At 46.6% G+C, this 16,594-nt stretch overlaps 1 protein-coding gene across 3 annotated transcripts in view; it reads left to right on the forward strand.

Annotated features, from left to right (window-relative positions):
• Nucleotides 1-16,594, forward strand: part of LOC140421712 (uncharacterized) — a 48,946-nt gene that overhangs the window by 767 nt on the left and 31,585 nt on the right. The window lies entirely within an intron of this gene.

Here is a 16,594-nt window from a genome sequence, read left to right on the forward strand (position 1 = left end):
AACACAAATTGATATCACTTGATTTTTATTCAGAATTTAATTTCTCACAACAAGGTTGGAATTAATGAACACCATAATAACAATAACAACCTTTATTGTCACAAGTAGGCTTATATTAACACTGCAATGAAGTTACTGTGAAAATCCCCTAGTTGCCACACTCCGGCGCCTGTTTGGTAAATTGGGGGAAAATTCAGAATGTCCAGTTCAACTTATAATTCACCTCACGTCTTTTGGGACTTGTGGGAGACCCACGCAGGCACGGGGAGAACGTGCAGACTCTGCACAGTGACCTAAGTGGGAATCGAACCCAGGTCCCTGGTGCTGTGAAGCAACAGTGCTAACAACTGTGTTACCGTGAAGGGGAAGAGAGTTGGTGCAGTGACACAGCCTTGTCTGATCCCAGTCTTCACTGAGATAGTGCCTGGGGTGTTTCCATTGATGAGGATCATGGATTGTGTGTCCTCATTGTGCAGGCGGAGGATAGAACATAGAAAAATACGGCACAGAACAGGCCCTTCGGCCCACGATGTTGTGCCGAACCTTTGTCCTAGATTAATCATAGATTATCATTGAATTTACAGTGCAGAAGGAGGCCATTCGGCCCATTGAGTCTGCATCGGCTCTTGGAAAGAGCACCCTACCCATAGTCAACACCTCCACCCAACACTAAGGGCAATTTTAGACACTAAGGGCAATTTATCATGGCCAATCCACCTAACCTGCACATCTTTGGACTGTGGGAGGAAACCGGAGCACCCGGAGGAAACCCACGCAGACACTGGGAGGATGTGCAGACTCCACACAGACAGTAACCCAAGCCGGAATCGAACCTGGGACCCTGGAGCTGTGAAGCAATTATGCTATCCACAATGCTACCGTGTTGCCCTTAAGAACAAATAAATCTACACTATATAATTTTAACGTAATCCATGTACCTATCCAATAGCTACTTGAAGGTCCCTAATGTTTCCGACTCGACTACTTCCACAGGCAGTGCATTCCATGCCCCCGCTACTCTCTGGGTAAAGAACCTACCTCTGACATCCCCCCTATATCTTCCACCATTCACCTAAATTTATGTCCCCTTGTAATGGTTTTTTCCACCCGGGGAAAAAGTCTCTGACTGTACTCTATCTATTCCCCTGATCATCTTATAAACCTCTATCAAGTCGCCACTCATCCTTCTCCGTTCTAATGAGAAAAGGCCTAGCACCCTCAACCTTTCCTCGTAAGACCTACTCTCCATTCCAGGCAACATCCTGGTAAATCTCCTTTGCACCTTTTCCAAAGCTTCCACATCCTTCCTAAAATGAGGCGACCAGAACTGGATGGTGGCCAATTTCTGAGGACAGCCAAATTTGAAGAACATACTGAATAAAACATCACTTTGACGGTGTAAAGTGTGTTTGTGAGGTCAGAAAAGACCAAGAACTGCGATTGGTGCTGTTCCTTGTGTTTTCCTTGGGTTTGTCAAGTAGTGTAGATCATGTCTTAGGTTTTCTCCCTTCATGAGGCACCAAACTGTGACTCTGGAAGGAGCTCTTTGGCCACGAAGAGGAGATCATTGAGGAGGATCCTGGCAGTGATCTCTGTGGCAGACAGCAGGGAGTCGCCTGTGTAATTACCACAATCAGACTTGTCTCTCTTGAATATAGTCACAGTGTCTCTGAGATCCCTGGCATGCATTCATCTTCCCAGGTGAGGAATATGAGATTGTGTAGCTGTGCCAGGAGTGTAACCCCGCCATGCTTCAGAATTTCAGCAGCGATTCATTCTGCTCCAGAGGCCGTGTTGTTTTTCAGCTGTTGAATGGCTTTTTCACTCCGCTCCAGATCGGGGTACCACAGGGACTGAGCCGGAGAGGATACTGTGGAATGGATTTGAGGACGTTGAAGCCAAAGACAGAGTCTCGGTCGAGGGAATCATCAGAATGTTCCCTCCAGTGAGCACTGACTGACTCTCTGTCCTTGATGAGTTCCCCTCCACACTTTGCTCTCAGTGGGATGGGCCATTGACTGCTTAGGTCATCAATTGTATTGGCAGCGCTGGTGAAACCATGCATGCCATTATTTTCCATGAGCTCTTGGCTATCCCTCATTCTTTCTACCCTCTAAAGGCTTCAGAAACTTGGAAAACCTAGAGCAGGCACCTCAAAAGCACTGGAGCAGTACTTCCAGCAGTGCCTTCACAAGATGCTCCAAATCCAGGGGCAAGGAGGGCGGTCCAACAGAGGAGAGGGATGAGAAAACTGGGAGTGGAGGAAAGAAAGTCGGGGGCAGAGGTGAGTGTAGTGGCCATCACTAAGGAGAAAGTGCTGGGGAAGCTGAAAGGTCTGAAGGTGGATAAAACACCCAGTCCGGGTGGACTACACCCCAGGGTTCCGAAGGACATAACTGCGGTGGTTGTGGGGCCATTGGTGGTGATCCTTCAGGGATCACTGGAGTCAAGGGACTCCCGGGGTACAGGGAAGTGATGAATGTCACACCCCAGTTTAAGAAAGGCAAGAGGTAGCAGATGAGACATTTTTGGCCGGTTAGTCTGACTTTGATTGTTGATAAGATATAGAGTCCATTGTTGAGGATGATATTCCGGAGTTCTTGGAAGTGCATTGTGAAATAGGACGGAGTCAGCACGGCTTCATCAAGGGGAGGTCATGCCTGACAAATCTGTTAGAATTCTTTGAGGAGGTAAAAAGGAAGTTAGACAAAGGAGAGCCAGTGGATATGATCCATTTGGGTTTCCAGAAGGCCTTTGACAAGGTGCCGTACAACAGGCTGCAAAATAAAGATAAGAGCCCATGGTGTTAGGGGCAAGGTACTTGAATGGTTAAGAGAATTAGTTGACAGGCGGAGAGTGGGGATAAAGGGGTCTATTTCAGGATGGCAGCCTGGTGAATATTGGTGTTCCACAGGGGTCAGTGCTGGACCACAACTATTCAATACATTAACGATCTGGAAGAAGGTACAGAGGGCACTGTTGCTAAGCTTGCAGATGATAGAAAGATGTGTAGAGGAACAGGTAGTGTTGAGGAAGTGGAGAGGCTGTAGAAGGACTTGGACAGGTTAGGAGAGTGAGCAAAGAAGTGGCAGATGAAATAGAATATGGAAAGTGTGAGGTTATGCACTTTGGAAGGAAGAATCGAGGCAGACTATTTTCTAAATGGAGAACGGCTTGTTAGGTGAATTGGACATTCTGAATTCTCCCTCTGTGTACCCGAACAGGGGCCGGACTGTGGCGACGAGGCGATTTTCACAGTAACTTCATTGCAGTGTTAATGTAAGCCTACTTGTGACACTAATATAGATTATCATTATTATTATTAGCTGGAGTACTGTGTGCAGTTCTGGTCGCCACATTACAGGAAGGATGTGATTGCTGATCGAGGTGTACAAGATTATGAGGGCCATGGACAGGGTGGGTAGGCAGCAGCTGTTACCCTCAGTTGAAGGGTCAGTCACAAGGGGACACAAGTTCATGGTGAGGGGCAGGGGGTTTAGGGGGGGTTTGAGGAAAAACCTTTTCACCCAGAGGGTGGTGACAATCTGGAATGCACTGCCTGGGAGGGTGGTAGAGGCGGGTTGCCTCACATTCTTTAAAAAGTACCTGGACGAAGAGTGGCACGTCATAACATTCAAGGCTATGGATCAACTGCTGGCAAATGGGGTTAGGTCGGTATGTCAGGTGTTTTTCGTGTGTCAGTGTTGGATTGGATTTGGATTTTGTTTATTGTCACGTGTACCGAGGTACAGTGAAAAGTATTTTTCTGCGAGCAGCTCAACAGATCATTAAATACATGAAAAGAAAAGGAAATAAAAGAAAATACATAATAGGGCAACACAAGGTACACAATGTAACTACGTAAACACCGGCATCGGGTGAAGCATACAGGGGTGTAGTGTTAATCAGGTCAGTCCATAAGAGGGTCATTTAGGAGTCGTAACAGCGGGGAAGAAGCTGTTTTTGAGTCTGTTCATGCGTGTTCTCAGACTTTTGTATCTCCTGCCCGATGGAAGAAGTTGGAAGAGTGAGTAAGCCGGGTGGCAGGGGTCTTTGATTATGCTGCCCACTTTCCCCAGGCAGCGGGAGGTGTAGATGGGGTCAATGGATGGGAGGCAGGTTTGTGTGATGGGCTGGGCTGTGTTCACGACTCTCTGAAGTTTCTCACGGTCTTGGGCCGAAAAGTTGTCATACCAAACTGTGATGATAGGATCTGTAAAAGTTGATATGAGTTAATGTGGACATTCCGAATTTCCTTAGTTTCCTGAGGAAATATAGGCGCTGTTGTGCTTTCTTGGTGGCAGCGTCGACGTGGGTGGACCAGGAAAGATTTCTGGAGATGTGTACCCCTAGGAATTTGAAACTGCTAACCATCTCCAACTCGGCCCCGTTGATGCTGACAGGGGTGTGTACAGTTCTTTGCTTCCTGAAGTCAATGACCTGCTCTTTAGTTTTGCTGGCATTGAGAGATAGATAGTTGTCGCTGCACCACTCCACTAGGTTCTCTATCTCCTTCTTGTAATCTGACTCATGCAGACTTGATGGGCGAAAGGCCTCTTCACTGTTGCTGTTGATACAATGTTAGGTGGCATTGTAGGCAGCTCAGACGATGGCATAAAATTGCAAGGAGATATTGACAGACCAGGTGAATGGGCAAGTTTGTGACAGATGGAATTCAATGTAATCAAGTGTGAGGTTATCCGTTTTGAACCCAAAAAAAAAGAACAGAGGACTTTCTAAATGGAAAGAGGTTAAGTACAGTGGATGGCGAAGGTGCACAGATCCTTAAAATGCCCCGAAGTGCAGAAATCTTCAAAAAGGAATGCTAGCATTTATATCCAGAGGATTGGAGTATGAAGTCACAGAGGTTATGCTGCAGTTATACAAAACCCTGGTAAGACCCCACTTGGAGAACTGTGAGCCATTCTGGGCACCACACCTTCGGGAGGATATTGTGGCCTTGGAGGGAGTGCAATATACGTTTACTAAAACGATACGCCACGATACCTGGACTACGGGGGTTAGGTTACGGTGAGAGATTATTGATTGATTGGTTTTGTTTATTGTCACGTGTGCCGAGGTACAGTGAAAAGTATTGTTCTGCGGACAGTCCATAAAGATCGTTCCATACATGAAATAAACCCACATGACCTACATAAATGCACAGGCAAGGAGTGAGCATACAGAGTGCATTACTACTCAGTAGAGAAGATGTGTGAAGAGACCAGTTCAGTCCATAAGAGGATCATTCAGGAGTCTGGTAACAGCGGGGAAGAAACTGTTGTTGAACCTGTTAGTGCGTGTTCTCAGACTTTTCTCTGATGGGAGAAGTTGGAAGAGTGAGTAACCCGGATGGGAGGGCTCTTTGATTATGCTGCCCACTTTCCCAAGGCAGAGGGAGGTGTAGACGGAGTCAGTGGATGGGAGGCAGGTTTGTGTGATGGACTGGGCTGTGTTCACGATTCTCTGAAGTTTCTTACTATCTTGGACCAAGCAGTTGCCATACCAGGCTGTGATGCAGCCAGATGGGATGCTTTCTGTGGTGGATCTGTAAAAGTTGGTAAGAGTCAATGTGAACATGCTGAATTTCCTTAGTTTCCTGAGAAAGTATAGCCACTGTTGTGCTTTCTTGGTCGTAGAGTCGGCATGGGTGGTCCAGGACAGATTGTTGGTGATGTGCACACCTAGGAATTTGAAGCTGTCAACCATCTCCACCTCGACACAATTGATGCAGACAGAGATGTGTATGATACTTCGCTTCCTGAAGTCAATGACCAGCTCTTTAGTTTTGCTGACATTGAGGGAGAGATTGTTGTTGTTATGCCACTCCACTTGGTTCTCTGTGTCCTCCTGTCGATATTGAAGATGTCGCGGGATATGGGGGATAGTGTGGGAAAACGGTGCTGTGGTAGATCAGCCAATGATCCCATTGAATGGTTCAGGCTCGATGGGCCGAATGGCCGACTGCAGCTCATATTTGTTGTGATCTCCTGGACAGGAATCTGTGAGCTTGGGTCTGTCAATAAGCCTGAATCAGCACCTTCAGAGAATAGGGAGGGTGAATGTTAGATACAGCAGAGTGAGAATGGAGGGAGTGTGTGGGATGGAGATTTACAGCTTTCAGGGAATAAGAGAGAGGAAAAAATGTGACATAGAAATTAGAATTGTGTGTTCAGAATTTCTGTCCTGTACTGACAGTGAGGAATTTTGTAAATTGTTTTTACAGGATATTAGACGAGGAGGAATTACAGACAGAAATCTCAAATGTTACGTCTCGATCTGACAGTCACTCGATTCCCTTTAACCTGAATATCACCGGCCTTTGAATCTAGAAGGAGAAACGTTTGCCCGAACTGCCAGCTAAAGATTTCAAACATCAGTGTGACTGGAAAAGCACCAAGATCCACACAACACACACCCGAGTGAGAGTGTTCCACTCAACTGACTGTGGAAAGAGCTTTAACCAGTTACACAGCCTGAATAAACATCACAACATTCACAGTGGGCAGAGACCATACCCTGTTCTGAACTGATTGTCCAACCTGGAGAGTCACAAGGAGACCCAAAACATGGAGAAACGGAGGAAATGTGGGGACTGTGGGAAGGGATTCAGAGCCCCATCTCAGCTGGAGATTCATCGATGCAGTCACACTGGGGAGAGGCCATTCACCTGCTCTCAATGTGGGAAAGGATTTACTCGAGTATCCAAACTACAGACACATCAGCGAGTTCACACTGGGGAGAGGCCATTCACCTGCTCTCAATGTGGGAAAGGATTTTCTCAAGGATCCAACCTGCAGACACACCAGCGAGTTCACACTGGGGAGAGGCCATTCACCTGCTCTCAGTGTGGGAAAGGATTTGCTCAAGGATCCCAGCTGCAGACACACCAGCGATTTCACACCGGAGAGAGGCCGTTCACCTGCTCTCAGTGTGGGAAAGGATTTACTGAAGCATCTATACTACGGAAACACCAGCGAGTTCACACTGGGGAGACGTCGTTCATCTGCTCTCTTTGTGGGGAGAGATTCAGTCAGTTATCCCGCCTGCGGAAACATCAGCGAGTTCACACTGGGGAGAAGCCATTCACCTGCTCTTAGTGTGGGAAGGGATTCACTCAAGTAACCGGCCTGCGGAGACACCAGCGAGTTCACACTGGGGAGAGACCATTCATCTGCTCTCGGTGTGGGAAAGGATTTAGTCAAGTATCAAACCTGCGGAAACACCAGCGAGTTCGCACTGGGGAGACGCCGTCCACCTCTCAGTGTGGGAAAGGATTTGCTCAAGGATCCAACCTGCGGAGACACCAGCGAGTTCACACTGGGGAGAGGCCATTCACCTGCTCTCAATGTGGGAAAGGATTTGCTAAAGGATCCCAGCTGCAGACACACCAGCGAGTTCACACTGGGGAGAGGCCATTCACCTGCTCTCAATGTGGGAAAGGATTTGCTAAAGGATCCCAGCTGCAGACACACCAGCGAGTTCACACTGGGGAGAGGCCATTCACCTGCTCTCAATGTGGGAAAGGATTTTCTCAAGGATCCAACCTGCGGACACACCAGCGAGTTCACACTGGGGAGAGGCCATTCACCTGCTCTCAGTGTGGGAAAGGATTTGCTCAAGGATCCCAGCTGCAGACACACCAGCGATTTCACACCGGAGAGAGGCCGTTCACCTGCTCTCAGTGTGGGAAAGGATTTACTGAAGCATCTATACTACGGAGACACCAGCGAGTTCACACTGGGGAGAGACCATTCATCTGCTCTCGGTGTGGGAAAGGATTTAGTCAAGTATCAAACCTGCGGAAACACCAGCGAGTTCGCACTGGGGAGACGCCGTCCACCTCTCGATGTGAGACGGGATTGCATGTTTCATCGCATCTGCTGCGACACCAACAATTTCACAATTGATGACAGGGGTTGGATTCTGCTGTTATTGTTTCTGCTCTGCATCCAGGACTGCATTTTGTTCATTCTGACAGTTGGTCAGTGGGGATGGTCGGAGGGTTTCTTTCTGCTGGACTGACCGGTCTCACCACTTTGCCTCCAGTGGGCTGATGCTCTTTGAGCCTTGTTACTGGCTGGCTTCACATTGCACAAGGATCACAGAGTGAAAGGGTGTTTGGAAGTTTGAAGATATTTAGTTCCTATTTCTGTTTGGAACCTCCCAAAGCATGCCATGGTGCCATGGAGATGGGTTACCTTTTTTTTTGTTTAATTTACCTGGATCATGGTGCCAAGGACCCGGGTTCGATCCCGGCTCTGGGTCACTGCCTGCTGGAGTTTGTATATTCTCCCCATGTCTGAGTGGATCTCGCCCCCAAAATCCAGGGTAGATAAATTGGCCACGGTAAGTTGCCTCTCAATTGGAAAAAAAGAATTGGGTCTTCTAAATTTAAAAAACAAAATATCTTGGTGTTACTCACTTATCTGGGTGTTACTTACACAAGAAAACTATCCGGGTTTGAGGGGCAAGTTGTCTGAGGTGGACTGGGAAACTGGTGGGAGACAGGGAACAGCTAATATTTTAGGAATTATTACATATTTACCAGGGGGTCAGTTAGCTCAGTTGGCTGGACGGCTGGTTCGTGATACAGAGCGAGGCTAACCGCACAGTTCGACTCCCACACCGGTTGAGGTTAGCCATGAAGGCCCGGCCTTATCAGCATTCCCCCTGACCTGAGGTGTGGTGACCCTCAGATTAAATCACCACCAGTCAGCTCGCTCGCTCTCTTGCTTTCTCTCTCAAAGGGGAAAGCAGCCTGTAGTCCTCTGGGTATTTTGTGACTTTTATTTCACATTTATACAACAAATATAGGTTCTATTAAGGAACAAAATTCCAAAAGGAAAAGTGATACAACCGTGGCGAACAAGAAATGTTAAATGTTCCATTAGATGGAATACAATGTGGAAAAGTGTGAGGTTATGCACTTTGGAAGGAGGAATGGAGGCATAGACTATTTTCTAAATGGGGAAATGCTTAGGAAATTAGAAGCACAAAGGGACTTGGGAGTCCTTATCCACCATTCTCTTAAGGTTAACGTGCAGGTTCAGTCGGCAGTTAGGAAGGCAAATGCAATGTTAGCATTCATGTCGAGAGGGCTAGAATACAACACCAGGGAAGTCCTTCTGAGGCTGTTTATGGCTCTGGTCAGACCCCATTTGGAGTATTGTGAGCAGTTTTGGGCCCCGTATCTAAGGACTGCTGTCCTTGGAAAGGGTCCAGAGGCGGTTCACAAGAATAATCTCTGAAATTAAGCGCTTGTCGTATGAGGAACGGTTGAGGACTCTGTGTCTGTACTCGTTGGAGTTTAGAAGGATGAGAGGGGATCTTCTTGAAATTTATAGGATACTGCAAGGCCTGGATAGAGTGGATGTGTAGAGGATGTTTCCACTTGTAGGAAAAACTAGAAGCAGAGGACACAATCACAGACTAAAGGGACAATCCTTTAAAACAGAGGTGAGGAGGAATTTCCTGAACCAGAGGGTGGTGAATCTGTGAAACCCTTTGCTGCAGAAGGCTGTGGAGGCCAATTAACTGAGTTTTTAAGACCGAGATAGATAGGTTCTTGATTAATAAGGGGATCAGGGGTTATGGGAAAAAGGCAGGAGAATGGGGATGAGAAAAATATCAGCCATGATTGAATGGCGGAGCAGATTTGATGGGCCGAGTGGCCTAATTCTGCTCCTATGTCTTATGGGTACACCCCGGCGTCTGTTCGGTTGCACTGAGGGAGAATTCAGAATGTCCAATTCGCCTAACAGCATGTCTTTCAGGAAACCGGAGCACCCAGAGGAAACCCACGCAGACACGGGGAGAACGTGCAGACTCCACACAGTGTCCCAAGCCGGGAATCGAACCCGGGACCCTGGCGCTGTGAATCAACAGTGCTAACCACTGTGCTACTTTAAATTTAAAGTGCCCAATTTTTTCCCAATTAATGGGCAATTCTGCGTGGCCAATCCACCTACCCTGCACATCTTTGGGTTGTGGAGGTGAGACCCACTCAGAGAATGTGCAAACTCCACATGGACAGTGACCCGAGACTGGGATCGAACCCAGGTCCTCGGCGACTTGAGGAAACGTGCTAACCGCTGTGTCACCATGCCGCCCGTGAGGATTCTTTTGTAGCCAGTCCGGATGAAATGATCAGTCGAACACCTCGTTACCTTAACATATGTTTTATTTCTCGGCCGGGGCTAAGACCACTGTATCTCTTGAGAGCTACAGTAGCAAGCCAAAGTCAATACATCTAACAGCAGTTCTTATACGTTTTTGGTTCATCTCTGAGGGCAGCTCCCTCGCATTCCATCTTGCTGAAGGCAGCCCCCCTTGCATTTCATCTGTGCTTTTAGTTTAATTATAATTATCTTCCATTAGATTGTGTTTTGTACTTAACCCTGTTGGGTTCTTTTCTCTTTCTCATTTTGTTATTGATATTTTATGAAAACCTTTAATAAAAATTATTTTTTTAAAAATAAAATTATTATTATCTTCCAGCCTAGCGCAACCATTCTCAAGGCCGTTACTGCAATTTGTCTGGTACAAAAACAAGTGACCTCAGCCTGTCTTGGCATTCCTTCACACAAAGCTTTACCTAACATTTTGTTTTTCCCGTAAAGTTTGATTCTAGCGCCAGACTACGTCATTCTATAGCTTGAGCCATATTCTCATTCCCCCCCTTTTATCATTTCATGATAACTTCTAATCCATAGCCAATCGTCTCAGTCTCTGCCATTCTATCTGTACTTCTATCATTTTCTTATGTTCCTCTGCACTTTCTTTCACATCCATTAACTCTTCAAGGCGCACTTCATGTTGCTGCATTAACTGTTGAGAAATTACTGCTGCACTGACACTTTTACACAAGCATTTCATCAGGAAGCTAAGCATCATTATTACAAGTATTACAACTACCAGGATTATCAATCCATGCACTAGGTAAGACCCCCATGATCCGGCAAACAACCAATCTAACCACATCTCTTGATATTTCATGCAGTTTCTTAACCTCTGTGCGGATATGATCCACGAGGTGGGTGATGTTCTCCGAACTATCGGGGATATAGGTGCAACATTCCGAACCGATCACGGCACAAGTCCCACCTTTGTTTGCAAGGAGGTAATCGAGGGCCATTCGGTTTTGTCGGGCTACGGTTCTTATTGCCACCATTTCATTATTTATCTCAGTCAATGCTTCAGTGGTGTAGTTTGCTACCTCTTCCAGGATTTTTGCTATCTTCCTTATTTCCTTTATTGCAAGAGCTACCCCGACATGAGGAAGCAGGATCCCAAAGTATCGTTGCGTTTTGGTTATTTCTCTCTTTTGTCGCTTCATCATTTGGTAATGGTCGCCTAAATTGGTGAGGTGGTGTATAAAGGGGACTACATACCCCAGATAACAGGATCCCGTCCAATTCTCTGGCAGCCAGGGATATGCCTTGTGGCCACAAATAAAATACGTCCCATTGTATGAAGTGAGTTTGTCCACATCAAATCCTTGGGCCATCAGGGAGTACTTGAAGGTACCTGTGCCATTTGCGTATGGGACGACCAGTGTACACCCATAAAACTGAGGAGACGTATATACGGGATAGACCTCGGATATGTTGGCCACCACAAATCTGTGCTCGCATTGACTAGCACCTACAAATATCCCTTTAACCACATTCCTTACTAAACATACTATTCCCAGTGGTCTTCCCATGTTGGTGGTATTAATGAGGGTAAGAAACAGGCTGGTGGGATTTGTTATAACTTGGTTGGTACCACATCTCAAAGGTGTTCATCAGATAGCCCTCCTCTTTCCAAGGTCATGGGGATATGGCGAGAAAGGATAAACTAGAAGCTGCCCCGCCGTCTGGGTGTCTTACCATAGATGCAATTCTTATAGTCCTGGGGGATTGACGCGTACCATCCTGGTAAATATACCATTCTACAGTTTCTGACAGGTTAAGGGGAACAGGTCTGAGGGGGAACCCTCCCTTAGCATGGGTCGGGATATGTGTACATACCCAGCAACCAGAAACATTCATATCCTTTGCGTACACATATGACATATACAGATACGTGTTTACCTGTAATTTCCTTTTTTCCCGCAGCCTTACCCTCCCTTGGTCAACGCATCCCAAGGGTACAGTTTTTTTTGTTTCTGCTTCTATAGTCCCATTTACAGTTGACCTGATGACAGGGTAGGTTGCCCTTAGTCACTCCACTGATGAGTATGGTCCGATTGCATCGTTGTACATAGGCCGAACATCCGTCCGCAGGGGTCGCGTTCCAAGGTCCTTCTCCTGGGCCTTGACTGGTACACTAAGGTGTCTCCTCGACAGGTGATGAGTCCGTCTTCCCTTGGGGCCACAGGTTCTTCGCTTGGCCTCTCCCGTTTCCAAAAGTCCCAGCAGGGTTACGATAATAAGGCCGTGAATGATGCTGAAGTTATTACCTAGGGCTCGAAACAGAGGGTTATTCTCTATTGCATTTTCACAACCTTACAATGGTGGATGTGGATCCAGGCATTTCTGCCTTTTACTTTTACAGCAGTGGGAGTAGTGAGTAGGACCTGGTGTGGTCCTTCCCATCGGGGTTCTAATCCTTTCCGAACCCAGTTCCGGATCATAACGTACTCGCCTGGGTTAATGGTGACCGTACTGGATAAGGGGGGTATCTCCCCATGGGCTGCTCGGACCCGCGAGTGGAGGCCTTTTAAAACCTTTGTTAGAGCTATAACGTAATTGGCCATTTCCGTGGTCGGGTGAAACTGTACTTCCTTATGTTTCCCTTGATCCCAAGGAGTACGCAGGGGTCTTCCGTATAAAATTTTGGCGGGACTCAGTCGCGTCTTTCCAGCTGGGGTTGCACGTATTTGGAAGAGGGCAATAGGCAATAATTTGAGCTAAGTGGCTCCAATTTCTGCCTGTAGTTTTGCCAGTTTTGTTTTTAATGTCTGATTAGCCCTTTCTACCATTCCCGCTGCTTGGGGTCGGTATGCGCAATGTAATTGTTATTTTATTCCCAGCTGAGTACAAAATTCCTCATTGATCTGTCCCACAAAATGAGGTCCATTATCAGAGCTTAATCAATATGGAATCCCAAATCTAGGAACAATTTCTCACATCAAAACTTTTACTACCGTGGAAGCTTTGTTATCTACAGTGGGGTAAGCTTCTATCCATTTACTAAATACATCAACAATTACTAATACATGTTTATAACATTGGCATCTTTCCAACTCAATGTAATCCATCTGGAGTATCTCAAAGGAACCTTCCGGTAGCGGGGTTTTACCCATTTCACAGGGTATTGCTTTACCAGGATTATACTGCTGACATACTAGGCAACGACTGCTAATGTTTTGTGCTATGTCTTGCAGTCTTGGATGCCACCATGTTTTGAGCAATACATCACCCGTAGCTCGTGCACCACAATGAGTTGCAAAGTGAACACATTCGGTAACCCAGGCTGCCAATGCATCGGGCATACAAGTCTGCCCTGCCGGGGTGACCCACAATTTATTTACAGGATCAAAACAACATCCCAATTCTTCCCAGTCTTTTTACACAGCCAGGAGCGTCCTCCTGTAATTGAATGACGTCAGTGATGGTCGGCATTGGCTTTTCAGAGGGAGACTGACCCTTAGAGCTTTTAGTCTGGCTCATCATTTTTGGTACCACCATGTCTTTTAAGCGAGAAGCCTCTTTGGCCTGGTGGTCCGCCTGCCGATGACCCGCGTCCACCAGGGTTTTGCCTGTCGTATGGGCAGCGCACTTTACGGCTATTTGTGTAGGGAGCATTAAAGCCTGTAGTAATTGTGTAACTAACTGTGGGATATCTGAGTGCTTGCAGATGAAATCCCCTGTTCTTCCATAATTGACCAAAGTCGTGTGTGTGACTCCAAATGGGTATCGGGAATCAGTGTAGATATTTACAATTTTATCTTTCCCTAATACACAAGCTCGAATAAGTGCAAAAAGTTCAGCCTGTTGGGCGGAAAAGGGAGTTTTGAATGCTGCTGCTTCAAGCGTTTCTCCTTGTTGGTTAACAATTGCATACCCTGATAATCTATCCCCCCTTTCACCGATGGATGAACTACCATCGGTGAATAGGTTCAGATTAGCATTTGGTATTGGAGAATCAGTGAGATCATCGCGTAATGACGCATCGTCTTGTAAGAGAGAAAGACAGTCATGAGTCGGGGACTCAGTGGCGTTAGGCGGGTCGGAAAGGAAACTAGCGGGGTTAATAGTAGTGCAGTGCCGGAACTGAAGTTTCGGGTTATTGAGGAGATAAATCTCATATTTATTTTGATGCGCCATAGTTAGATGCTGAGTCTGAAGTTGACCGAGCAGGGCCGTGAGATAAGAATTAGGAACAGGAGTAGGCCATCTGGCCCCTCGAGCCTGCTCCGCCATTTAATTAGATCATGGCTGATCTTTGTGGACTCAGCTCCACTCTCCGGCCCGTACACCATATCCCCGAATCTCTATTCTTTAGAAAGGCATCTATCTTTTTCTTAAAAACGTTTAAAGAAGGAGCCTCAACTGCTTCACTGGGCAAGGAATTCCAGAGATTCACAACCCTTTGGGTGAAGAAGTTCCTCCTACACTCCGTCCTAAATCTACCTCCCCTTATTTTGAGGCTATGCCCCCGAGTTCTGCTTTCCCCAACCAGTGGAAACAACCTGCCCGCATCTATCCTATCTATTCCCTTCATAATTTTATATGTCTCAATAAGATCCCCCCGCATCCTTCTAAACTCCAATGAGTGCAGTCCCAGTCTACCCAACCTCTCGTCATAATCTAATCCCCTCAACTCTGGGATCAACCTAGTGAATCTCCTGCACTCCCTCCAGTGCCAATATGTCCTTTCTCAGGTAAGGAGACCAAAACTGAACACAATACTCCAGATGCGGCCTCACCAACACCCTATACAATTGCAGCATATCCTCACTAGTCTTGAACTCCATCCCTCTAGCAATGAAAGACAAAACTCGATTAGCCTTCTTAATCACCTGTTGCACCTGCACACCAACTTTTTGCGACTCGTGCACCAGCACACCCAGGTCCCTCTGCACAGCAGCATGTTTTAACATCTTACCGTTTAAATAATTTTCCATTCTGCTGTTATTCCTCCCAAAATGGATAGCCTCACACTTGGCAACATTGAATTCCATCTGCCAGACCCTAGCCCATTCACCTAACCTATCCAAATCCTTCTGCAGACTTCCGGTATCCTCTGCACTTTTTGCTTTACCGCTCATCTTAGTGTCGTCTGCAAACTTTTGACACATTGCACTTGGTCCCCAACTCCAATTCGTCTATGTAAATTGAGAACAACTGCGGGCCCAACACTGATCCTTGAGGGACCCCACTAGTTACAGGTTGCCAACCAGAGAAACACCCATTTATCCCCACTCTCTGCTTTCTGTTAGTTAACCAATCCTCTACCCATGCTACCACTTTACCCTCAATGCCATGCAATGCCATGACTGAATGTGAACTATAAATAACAATATCCTGCTGAAGAGTGAGATTAGCCGCTGACTGGAGACTGTTGTAAATAGAGGCTAAAATCTGAGTACATCCAGGATAGCCAAGTGCAACTGGATCAAGTTTAGACAAGTAATAAGCTATAGGACGGTGGCGATCCCCATGTTTCTGGGTAAGTACCGCAGTGGCACAACCGGCTAAAACAGTACAATAAAGTTGGAACGGTCGATCATAAAGGGGGCGTCCTAGTGCTGGCGCCCTCATTAAGGCATCTTTTAGCCGATGGAAGGCTTCTTGGGCTTCCGTACTTAACTGAAACTCTCCAGCGTTATTGGTGTATGGGGTCAATAGCCGGGTATCTAGGGCGATATTCGGAATCCATTTCCGACAATATTTAACCATGCCAAGCCATTTACGGACATCCTTAGCCATTGTGGGTGCAGGGTACTGACAAATGGGCTGAACTCGACTTGGTGATAGCGCCCGTGCATCGGTGGATAAAAGGATACCCAGAAACCGGACTGTTGGTTGGGCTACTACTACTTTGGCGGGTGACACAATGTATCCTAAAATTGAAAGGTAATTTAATAATTGAGCCGTATCTTCTTTACAACTTTATTCTGACGGGCTTGCGATCAGTAAATCGTCAACATACTGTACGAGGGTGGATCCCCCTTTTAATCCCAGGGGCTGTAATTGTTGGAGACAGCGGGAGAAAAGAGTAGGCGAATGTATAAATCCTTGAGGCAACCTAGTCCATGTGTATTGTTGATTTTGATATGTAAAGGCAAAGAGATACTGTAAATCCAGGAGCCAGGGGAGGGCGAAAAAGGCATGCTGGAGATCCACCAGGGAAAATGTTGTAGCGTCCGCTGGGACTTGGGCTAAAATGTGGGCTGGATTTGGGACCAATGCGTGAAGGGGTTGCACAATGGCATTAATTGAGTGCAGATTTTGGACGAGGCGATATAGTATTGGAGTATTACAAAGAGAGTGACACGGAACCAAAACTTGTTGCCGAATAAGATTCTGTATAAGTGCCTCTAGTGAAGTCACTGCTTGAGGTTTAAGAGGATATTGGCGAATAGAGGGCAACTGGACACCTG

This window comes from Scyliorhinus torazame, chromosome 5 (genome assembly GCF_047496885.1).
Source record: "Scyliorhinus torazame isolate Kashiwa2021f chromosome 5, sScyTor2.1, whole genome shotgun sequence".
NCBI classification, from domain to species: Eukaryota; Metazoa; Chordata; class Chondrichthyes; order Carcharhiniformes; family Scyliorhinidae; genus Scyliorhinus; species Scyliorhinus torazame.